The following is an 11,945-nucleotide window of genomic DNA, read 5'->3' as shown; positions in this document are numbered from 1 at the left end:
TTTTTTATACCAGGTCTGGGTCTACCAAGTTTTTATTTGACCTTTATTTAACTAGGCAAGACAGTTAAGCACAAATTCTAATTTACAATGACTGACCTCCCCAGCCAACCCCTATGGGACTCCCAATCACAGCCAGTTGTGATACAGCTTGGAATCAAACCAGTGTCTGTAGTGACACCTCTAGAATTGAGATGCAGTGCCTTAGACTGCTGCGCCACTCGGGAGTACATGATTCCATGTGTGTTATTTCATAGTTTTGAAGTCTTCACTATTATTCTACAATGTAGAAAATAGTAAAAATAAAGAAAAACCCTTGAATAAGTAGGTGCGTCCAAACTTTTGACTGGTACTGCATGTGAACACCCCTTCAAATTAGTGGATTAGTCTATTTCAGCCACACCCATTGCTGACAGGTGTATAAAATCGAGCACACAGCCATTCAATATCAATAGTCAAACAGTGGCAGTAGAATTGCCTTACTGAAGAGCTCAGTGACTTTCAACGTGGCACCATCATAGGATGCCACCTTTCCAACAAGTCAGTTCATCGAATTTCTGCCCTGCTAGATCTGCCCCGGTCAACTGTACGCGTTTTTATTGTGACATAGAAACATCTAGGAGCAACAATGGCTCAGCTGCGAAGTGGTAGGACACACAAGCTCACAGAACGGGACTGGTGAGTGCTGAAGTGCGTAAACATTGTATGTCCTCGGTTGCAACACTCACTACCGAGTTCCAAACTGCCTCTGGAAGCAACGTCAGCACAAGAACTGTTCAGCGGGAGCTTTATGAAATGGCTTTCCATGGCCGAGCAGCTGCACACAAGCCAAAGATCACCATGCGCAATGCCAAGCATTGGCTGGAGTGGTATAAAGCTCGCCGCCATTGGACTCTGGAGCAGTGGAAATGCGTTCTGTGGAGTGATGAATCACGCTTCACCATCTGGCAGTCTGACGGATGAATCTGGGTTTGGCGGATGCCAGAAGACCAAAGCATAGTGCCAATTGTAAAGTTCGGTGGAGGAGGAATTATGGTCTGGGGCTGTTTTTCATGGTTCGGGCTAGATTCAAACTGGAAACCCTACGGTTGCTGGGTCGCCTCTCTAACCGCTAGGCTACGTGCCAACCCATGAGAGATTGTTTTCTCTCCAAACTCGAGAATAGCTCTTTATGAGACGACATGAACTAACATGACCCCGAAACTTCACCTTTGTCAAAATCGAAGACAAGGTTTTTATTAAAAGTTCTATTGTTTTCCATTTTGAACCACTAACCGTAGCAACCATGTTAGCTTATGCTACATATTTGTCCCTTGGTAGTTGAGCTTTTTTCACCTGTCTTGCAAGTCCTCCAATCCCTCAATGTCATTTATACTTTACTTTCCATTTGAGAGGGCTGTGATATTAAGAGCCAAAAATCGCGCTTGGTGTCCGCACTGTCAATGTGCCTCTAATAATTCCGTCCACAGGGCTCTTCTCTCTCTCTTTCGCACAGCCGCCAGGGTCCCAATCATACTCCCACATCCAATTCCCCCTTTTTTATTTTCTTCTTTCTTTTTTGGGGGGGAAACCTTGAGGCAATGATATAATTCCTCAGTCCAGCTCCCTGGATGATTAACAGACCTGGCTTGGTGGTTGGTAGGCTAGGATGCAGCCCTCCCTGATATTCTCCATCATGGCATGCTCTCTGACATTGTTATCCTATATGGGTACTTGAGTGGTATGGAGAGATATAGGTCTAGGGATTGGCAATGGGGACAGAGCGGGAGAAGGCCCCCCTACCCCTGACTTTCCCTTCCGCACTCACACACATAATTGCATACATACACGCACACTGCACACCCAGGTGTATCACACATATACACAGAGAAATGCATTCACACCCACAGGTGTCTATCTCTCACACACACACACACACACACAGCAAAACATATACATTTACAGACACGCAAAGAGACACACACATACACACCACCCACTCCTCCGAGAGTCCCTAGACACCCCGGGTCCTAGAGCTCCCACCCCCCAGCCTGGCTGCCCTAATGAGGACTGTCCCTCAGTGTTTGATCCTGTAGCCAGCAACCCCTCCAGCCCCCCTCGGGTCCCCCAGCCTCATGCCTATTCAACACCCACCTCCCCTCCTTCAGCCTTCTACCCTACTTACTCCCCCATTGCCCTGGGTAGTCTATGGATCTTCACCAAATTGCTCCTGGGTGGCTTCTTGATTATCAAAGCCAGTCAGACACAATGAATAGGCAAGGGGGAAAAGCAACTACAGCGTAGCTGGAGGTGGAGCTGAATCCTAGAAGCTGTACCACAACTACAGTAGCGATCTGTTCCATTTTGTTCATTTTGGCAGACGTTCTTGTATCATTTTAAGTTTTGATCTTTTGCCTTTCTTGCTTTCCAAACAAACAAAACAAATGGACATTTAATTACATCAATTTCGAATAAATGCTAAATGCTCGCTGGTCACTGCAACATTACTGTAGCCATAACATCTCTCTGCCTCTACCACTCTCTCTCTCAATTCAATTCAAGGGCTTTATTGGCATGGAGCAAACATATGTTTATACTGCCAAAGCAAGTGAAGTAGATAATAAGCAAAAGTGAAATAAACAATAACAATTAACAGTACACATTACACTCACAGAAGTTCCAAAAGAATATAGACATTTCAAATGTCATATTATGTATATTTACAGTGTTGTAACGATGTGCAAATAGTGAATGTACAGAAGGGAAAATAAATAAACATACATATGGGTTGTATCTGCAATGGTGTTTGTTCTTCACTGGTTGCCCTTTTCTTGTGGCAACAGGTCACAAATCTTGCTGCTGTGATGGCACACTGTGGTATTCCACCCAGTAGATATGGGAGTTTATCAAAATTGGGTTTGTTTTCTAATTCTTTGTGGATCTGTGTAATCTGAGGGAAATATGTGTCTCTAATATTGTCATTCATTTGGCAGGAGGTTAGGAAGTGCAGCTCAGTTTTTGTGGGCAATGTTCACATAGGCAGACCTGGCTCTCAGGAGACTATGGTGGCCTTTCTCAATAGTAAGGCAATGCTGAGTCTGTACATAGGCAAAGTTTTCTTTAAGTTTGGGTCAGGTATTCTGCCACTGTGTACTCTCTGTTTAGGGCCAAGTAGCATTCTAGTTTGCTCTGTTTTTTTTGTTAATTATCTTTTTGTTTTCTCATGATTTGGTTGGGTCTAATTGTGTTGCCGTCATTGGGCTCTGTGGGGTCTGTTTGTGTTTGTGAACAGAGCCCCAGGACCAGCTTGCTTAGGGGACTCTTCTCCAGGTTCATCTCTCTGTAGGTGATGGCTTTGTTATGGAAAGTTTGGGAATCGTTTTGTTTTAGATGGTTGTAGAATCTAACCGCTCTTTTCTGGATTTGGATAATTAGTGGGAATCGCCCTAATTCTGCTTTGCTTGCATTATTTCGTGTTTTACGTTGTACACAGAGGATATTTTTTGCAGAATTCTGCATGCGGTCTCAATTGGGTATTTATCACATTTTGTGAATTCTTGGTTGGTGAGCAGACCACAGACCTCACAACCATAAAGGGCAATGGGTTCTATAACTATTTCAAGTATTTTTAGCCAGATCCTAATTGGTATGTCAATTGATGTTCTCTCGCTCTCTCATTCTCTCGTCCCTCAAATCAAATCAAATGTATTTATATAGCCCTTCTTACATCAGCTGAAATCTCAAAGTGCTGTACAGAAACCCAGCCTAAAACCCGAAACAGCAAGCAATGCAGGTGTAGAAGCACGGTGGCTAGGAAAAACTCCCTAGAAAGGCCAAAACCTAGGAGGAAACCTAGAGAGGAACCAGGCTATGAGGGGTGGCCAGTCCGCTTCTGGCTGTGCCGGGTGGAGATTATAACAGAACATGGCCAAGATGTTCAAATGTTCACAAATGACCCTCCCCTTGTTTCTTCCTCCTCATCAACAACCCCACAACGTTAGCTATCCATGAATGTAAGTGCCTGTGGCCCAACACGTCTGTGCAGTGTGTGGTATCCCTGGGTACGGGTCGCGTGGAGATGGCCGGCAAGAACAACACCACCTACACCAGCCTCAAGACCAAGCTCCCCAATGTCATCACCTCTGCCACAGACACAGAGGGTAACTTGACATCTGTCTGGGCCGTTGTACTTTTTGATCCAGTTTCCTAGACACAGATTAAGCCTAGTCCTGAACTAAAAAGCATGTTAGATTTCTAAAAGCAGCCTATGTTTGGACACATCATGTCAAAATTAGACTGTTTCTCAAACGTCAAATTTCGAAGTTGTTCCAAATGACACATTTCAAAGTGTTTAAGGTCAAGTTTAGGCATTAACTTGGCATTTTAAGGTTAGGGGTTAGGTTTAGGCATTAACTACGAATTCTTCAGGTTAGGCATTAACTCGGAATAGATGAGGCAAGGGTTAAGGATAAGCTTAAAACAAACATGCAACCTTTCCAACCAGATGCTTATGTCCATCCGCCATCCCCGTCCACAACGCCATAGCAAAACCGCAAACCCCCAAAAACGCTCACTGTTGCCTCTAGTGGCCGTTTCCCACGTCATCTCCCGACGCCCTCAGACATGGATGGACGTCGAATACTGACATTTCGACATCGCCTCAGTAATACACCCCCAGTGTAACTATGGTCAAATGATCACTTTGATTCTCTTCACATTTGCTCCGGGATGGAATGAAGTCGGCGATTTAGAGTGAAACGTGCACACACACACACAGCCCCCGGATGTCTTCGGATCTACTTGGCAGTCGCTGTAAACCAACCGGCTGCACGACACAGAAAGACAAACACTCAAAACCTTCCTTGTCTGCGCGCACATCAACACAGGCCGAACGCTACACCCCGGGACACGCTGAGAAGCGGACGAGGAGGTCGCAGCTGTGGTGGAAGCAGAGTTTTTGAGAAGGAAAATAGGAAATCTGGGTTTTAAGCATGTTCATCTGGTGGGTATAAATAACCTGTCCTGTCTGAACTACAGGAGCACCCTGCAGAGAGCAGCAGCAGCGGCACAGCAGACGCACAGTAGACCTAATCTAAAATGTAAATGTAAAACAATACATGTCGTTTGCAGTGCAGTAGGAGCACGCCATAATGTGCATGCCGGAATTGATCACATATCGCTAGGGGGGAGTGTGTATTGGAATGAGGTCACTTAGAAAATTCACCACTAAAAACGCTCCCTCTTCCATCATCTTAGAGAGCTTGTGGTCATAACTATATCGTACCGAGCAGCTAACCGCTAGGTAGGTAGACTAGTAACTAAAAGGTTGCTGGTTTGAATCCCTGAGCTGACACGTTAAGAATCTGTTGTTCTACCCCTGAGCAAGGCACTTAACTCACTGGTTCCCTGGCGCTGTGGATGTTGATTAAGGCAGCCCCCTGCACCTTTCTGGAGAAGACACATTTTGTTTGAAGGCATTCAGTTGTACAACTTACTAGCTATCACCCTTTCCCATTGGTTGAACCCTGAATACACAGCATCCAGATATGTTCTCTTAAAAGTGTGTTGAACAGAGTCAAACTCAATCATGCATTTATTACATACTATAATGGAACATGTTTCAGCTCCTGATCTAAGACTCACTCATTCACTCCTCTGTGGGAACTTAAAGGTGACACAAACAGCTGTTGAAGTATTTACAGGGCTGTGGCCCTCCGTCAGGCTTGTATAAACTGCAACCACTCACTTAATCTGTTCATATCTTAGTGAGAAAAGTAGTGAGAACTGATGTGACCGTTAGATATAGTGATAATAACAGCCCCCAGACGTGTAGTTTGAGAATCGTGTTGTAGCTATAATGGAACCCGTGTCTTAGCAACCTCTCTCACATTTCTCTGGGAACATTGACACAAACAGCTGCTGTTACCAGCTCCTTCAGGCACATCTAGCCTATTATTTCTATGTGTATGTGTGTGTGTTGCTGTTTCTACCACTACAGACACGCCATTTTAACACATCCATGACTGAATATACTCTGAGAAACAACCCTCCCCTAACACACACACATGCATGTACACACACACACACACACACACACACACACACACACACACACACACACACACACACACACACACACACACACACACACACACACACACACACCATTGAGAAACAACACTCGCTCAGACGTCTGCACCCTGAATAACCCTGCTTCTGACACTGTCAGAGCTCACAGATCCTCGCCACTAAATGTTAGCCCATCTGAAATCACGCGATCCTGTCAATGTTGCTGACAGAATGGGTTTGACTAGCTTGATCTCTTGACTCCCTCAAGCTCTTTTGACTTCAGACTGTTTACGCATGTTGTGACTATTAGGTTTATTTGTCATGTGGGGTTGAATATTTATACTGTATGTCAACCAATGTCCAATGTGGTGTGTTTGAATGTGAGTCCATGTGTGTGTTTGTGTGCCTGTAAATACACATCTACATACATACGTGTGCCCTCACTCTCACCCCCCCTTCTCCTCCCCTTCTATGTCTCCAGTGGTTCACCATGCCGTCCTCTCCCACGGCTAATTTTTCCACTTACAATAACTAATACTTAACTAGATGCATCGATAACTTGATTATACTTCGCCTCACTCCTTCGCTCCCTCCCAGAGGTCCACGTTATGCTGGACGCCCTCCTTTCTCCCCGACTCGTGCTTGCGCTTCAACCCCTATATGAACAAGAACATCACCCTGGACGAGAGCCGTGGTGAGAAACTGAAATGCTGCAGGCCAAGGGCCTCCACTACCTGGACAGGAAACTGGAGAAGCTGCAGAAACCTGCCAGGATACTCACCAGGGAAAAGAGCCCTGTCCAAAAGCTGGAAACCTGAGCTAAGCTCAAACATGGCATGTACGATGGTATGCCCATCTTCAACTGTAAGCTGTAGGTGGGTCTGGGCTGATGCTTGACCACCAAACAACATAACCCCACCTTCGCCTAAAACTGGACTCAACTATACACTGAAGCACGCACTCCTATAAGGCTACGACAGGCAGTATATCCTCACGCTGTAATTATTTCTATTTTCATAAAATAACTGGGATGTTTTTTTGATTGAAATTGGTTTCACTTTTTTTACTTGAACCCAATCTACCACCAATCAATAACTCAATTTCAACAGGCACGTAAAACAAACATTGTAAACAACAAGAATGTAATGCAAACAAACGTTGACAATCACTAGCTTGTCACGTGCAATGGTTGGTATCAAGGTTTTACTTGAACGAACGGCTCAGAGAAAGAATGCAATTGACTGGAAAGTCACTTGCGTTATTATAATGGCGGGTCACTTGACATTTCTGTATCGTGCACGTTTTAACACCAATGCAGCTAGTGATCCTTGATTTGATCGTTTCATTACTGGCGGTGATATTGGTACATACAGTTGAAGTCGGAAGTATACATACACCTTAGCCAAATACATTTAAACTCAGTTTTTCACAATTCCTGACATTTAATCCTAGTAAAGATTCCCTGTCTTAGGTCAGTTAGTATCACCACTTTATTTTAAGAATGTGAAATGTCAAAATAATAGTAGAGAGAATGATTTAGTTCAGCTTTTATTTATTTCGTCACATTCCCAGTGGTTCAGAAGTTTACATACACTCAATTAGTATTTGGTAGCATTGCCTTTAAAATGCTTAACTTGGGTCAAACGTTTCGGGTAGCCTTCCACAGGCTTCCCACAATAAGTTGGGTGAATTTTGGCTCATTCCTCTTGACAGAGTGTCACGGTTGTCGTAAGAACTGGACCAAGGCGCAGCGTAAGTAGAGTTCCACATCTTTATTAACAATGGGAACTTAAGCAAAACAAAACAATAAACGAACAACGAAACGTGACTACGTGGTGCACATGCACAAACACAAAATAACACAGTATGAAAAAATAGCTACTTAAATATGATCCCCAATTAGAGACAACGATTACCAGCTGCCTCTAATTGGGAATCATACAAAACACCAACATAGAAAAAATTAACTAGAACACAACATAGAAATAATAAACTAGAATACCCCCTAGTCACGCCCTGACCAACTACACCATAGAGAAACAATGTCTCTCTATGGTCAGGGCGTGACACAGAGCTGGTGTAAATGAGCCAGGTTTGTAGGCCTCCTTGATCGCACACGTTTTTTCAGGTCTCCCCACACATTTTCTCTAGGATTGAGGTCAGGGTTTTGTGATGGCCACTCCAATACCTTGACTTTGTTGTCCTTAAGCCATTTTGCCACAACTTTGGAAGTATGCTTGGGGTCATTGTCCATTTGCGACCAAACTTCCTGACTGATGTCTTGAGATGTTGCTTCAATATATCCACATAATTTTCCTACCTCATGATGCCATCTATTTTGTGAAGTGCACCAGTCCCTCCTGAGCAAAGCACCCCCACAACATGATGCTGCCACCCCAGTGCTTCACGGTTGGGATGGAGTTTTTCGGCTTGCAAGCCTTCCCCTTTTTCCTCCAAAAACAATGATGGTCATTATGACCAAACAGTTCTATTTTTGTTTTATCAGACCAGAGGACATTTCTCAAAAAAGTACGATCTTTGTCTCCATGTGCAGTTGCAAACCCTAGTCTGGCTTTTTTATGGCAGTTTTGGCTTCTTCCTTGCTGAGCGGCCTTTCAGGTTATGTCGATATAGGACTTGTTTTGCTGTGGATATAGATACTTTTGTACCTGTTTCCTCCAGCATCTTCACAAGGTCCTTTGCTGTTGTTCTGGGATTGATTTGCACTTCTCGCTACAAAGTACGTTCATCTCTAGACGACAGAACGCATCTCCTTCCTGAGCGGTATGACGGCTGCGTGGTCCCATGGTGTTTAAACTGGCAAACTATTGTTTGTACAGATGAACGTGATACCTTCAGGCGTTTGGAAATTGCTCCCAAGGATGAACCAGACTTGTGGAGGTCTACAATTTTTTTTCTGAGATCTTGGCTGATTTCTTTTGATTTTCCCATGATGTCAAGCAAAGAGGCACTGAGTTTGAAGGTTGGCCTTGAAATATATTCACTCAAATGATGTCAATGAGCCTATCAGAAGCTTCTAAAGCCATGACATCGTTTTCTTGAATTTTCCGAGCTGTTAAAAGGCACAGTCAACTTAGTGTCTGTAAACGTCTGACCCACTGGAATTGTGATACAGTGAATTAGAAGTGAAATAATCTGTTTGGAAACAATTGTTGGAAAAATGACTTGTGTCATGCACAAAGTAGATGTCCTAACCGACTTTCCAAAACTATAGTTTGTTAACAAGACATTTGTGGAGTGGTTGAAAAACAAGTTTGAATGACTAAGTGTATGTAAACGTCCGACTTCAACTGTGCATCAGGGTGTAATTTTGGACATATTCTGTAGAAATAATTTTATTTTGAGAAACATTTTAGTCACAGACCTGGCTAGCTTGTACATACAGCTGCTTTAAAGCCCCGAGGTCTAATCGGGATGGATAGGTTCTGTATTGTATATGGATGTATAAGCTTCAAAATGTTCACTCTGTGTGATTTTCAGAATGCATCATTAGAATAATGACTTGACTATGCGTATTACTATTTTAAAATTGTAATTATACACTGAAAAAAATGAATGTTGTCCCATTCCTCTTAAATGGCTGTGCGTAGTTGATGTCATACACATCAATCCAGAGCATCCCAAACATGCTCAATGGATGACATGTCTGGTGAGTATGCAGGACGACTGGGACATTTTCAGCTTACAGATCCAGGAATTACAGTACAGACACTTGTGGCGTGGTGCCATTCATTGTCATGCTGAAACATTAGGTGATGGCGCCGGATGAATGGCACGACAATGGGCCTCAGTATCTCATCACATTATCTCTGTGCATTCAAACTAGATTGCTCCACACACCAACAGCTCTGCTACATTTGCTGTAGTCATTACTTTTCCTCCAGGATGGTAATTGGGTTTGGAAGTAATGACTCGCGAAGATAACAGCCACAGCCATGCCAGACAGTAATGGCAGGTGGTGCTTTCATTGAAACGGAATTACAGTACCATATCAATGGTACTCGCCATATTTCTATTGGTTTTGAGAACACATTTTGATGTGTATTTAGATTTGGATTTTGACAGATGCGGTGTTCTCACTCCCTTCCATCTGAACACTTATGTAATGTTACGTAATGTTGTTTTTACGCTTGGGGTGTCACTGGCACTCAATTATCCCTGGGATTCAGCCGAAGTGAATACCCTTGCTCATTAGCTCTTAATTGGTTTTGAAGTGAATAGTGGATCGGGGGGGGGGGGGGGGGGGGGATGAGTGGTTTAGATAGAGGATGGCGCTTATACAAGCATTTCGCTACACCCGCAATAACATCTGCTAAAATGCAATTGTGCTTGTTGTCCTTAGCTTATGCCTGCCTCCCGAGTGGCACAGCGGTCGTAGGCACTGCATCTCAGTGCAAGAGTTGTCACCACAGTCCCTAGTTTCAATCCAGGCTGTATCTGCCCGTGATTGGGAGTCCCATAGGGCGGCAGACAATTGTCCGGGTTTGGCCGTGGTGGGCTGTAATTGTACATAAGATTTTCTTCTTAACTGACTTGCCTAATTAAATAACAGACAGTTTGTGCAGAAATTCTTCTGCAAACCGACAGTTTCATTAGTCCAGTCCGGGTGGCTGGTCTCAGACGATCCCGCAGATGAAGATGCCCGGATGTGGAAGTCCAAGTTTGGTGTGGTTTGCGGTTGTGAGGACGTACTAATGAATACTCTAAAACAATGTTAGAGGCGGCTTAAGGTAGAGAAATTAACATTCACTTCTCTGGCAATAGCTCTAGTTGACATTCCTGCAGTCAGCATACTGATTGCATGCTCCCTCAGAACTTGAGAAATCTGTGGTGTGTAAAATAAACTTGTATTGCTCATTAAACATGTGACCAACACTTTACATGTTGCGTTTATATTTGTGTTGGGTATAGTTTGAAAATGCATTAAGATTGAAAATGCTCCCGAATGAACAAAAATGAAGTCTTGCAATTCTGTATTATTTTAGCTTTAGAGGAGATTTTAATCCATGCTGTTTTTGCTTAGATTTTGAGATTTTCTTATGCTCAAAGTCATTTAGATTCTTTCATCATTTATCTGCATGAGCAATGTTATAGATGTTATAGAGCCACTAATAACAGGTTATCATGAGCACTTTCCCATCTCCAATGTGCCGTTTTCCAACAGACCTGGGTTCAAACACTATCGCACACTCAACTGTGCTCGATTGAGCTTGCCTGATGCAATGGAACCAATAGAATAGTTCGACAAACCCCGCCCAACTGGCACTCCAGGCAAGCTCAAGCAAACGCTCAAAGTATTTGAATGATTTCAGGTCTGGAGTGTGTGTGTGTGTGTGTGTTGTGTAATTAAAGTGTGTCACTGAAACACTGTCTCTTCTTGCCTCGTTGTTATGAATGTTATATTTTGAGTGCTGCTGTTTTTTCAATTCACAGACAACTTGTTCATCAGGAAGGAAGAGTATGTCCTGGTTGTGTTTTTGTTAGTGTTTTGTTTAACCATGCTTTCATGGGTGACACGGCACGTGCACACGAGCACATTTACAACCCACTTCTAAATTCCACTGCAATGTAAATGCAGACGCCTAAGCTTTCACCCTGGGTGTTCAATTCACTGGGATCCTACTGAGCTTATGGAGGATTCATATTTATATATTCATACTTATATAACCATCGACACACATGAGAAGCCGCCAGCTGTTGCCTGTGTGTGTGTGTGTGTGTGTGTGCGTGTGCGTGTGCGTGTGCGTGTGCGTGAAGGTGTTTTCCTGAGCCAGCTGTGTCAAACATGCAACCAAAAGGAGAAGGTGAGATGAGATGACTGTGCAAGTCTCTGTTCAGACACTCAGACACCCTCCCTAGAGCATAAACACTGGGCGGCC

At 43.7% G+C, this 11,945-nt stretch overlaps 1 pseudogene; it reads left to right on the top strand.

The window, feature by feature from the left end:
* The first annotated feature begins 4,054 nt into the window (after nucleotides 1-4,054).
* Nucleotides 4,055-6,920, top strand: LOC110532407 (annotated as a pseudogene).
* Nucleotides 6,921-11,945: the final 5,025 nt, after the last annotated feature.

Source organism: Oncorhynchus mykiss, chromosome 1 (assembly GCF_013265735.2).
Source record: "Oncorhynchus mykiss isolate Arlee chromosome 1, USDA_OmykA_1.1, whole genome shotgun sequence".
NCBI lineage: Eukaryota > Metazoa > Chordata > Actinopteri > Salmoniformes > Salmonidae > Oncorhynchus > Oncorhynchus mykiss.
The sequence above is the reverse complement of the archived record's forward strand: the minus strand, read 5'-3'. Positions and strand labels throughout refer to the sequence as shown.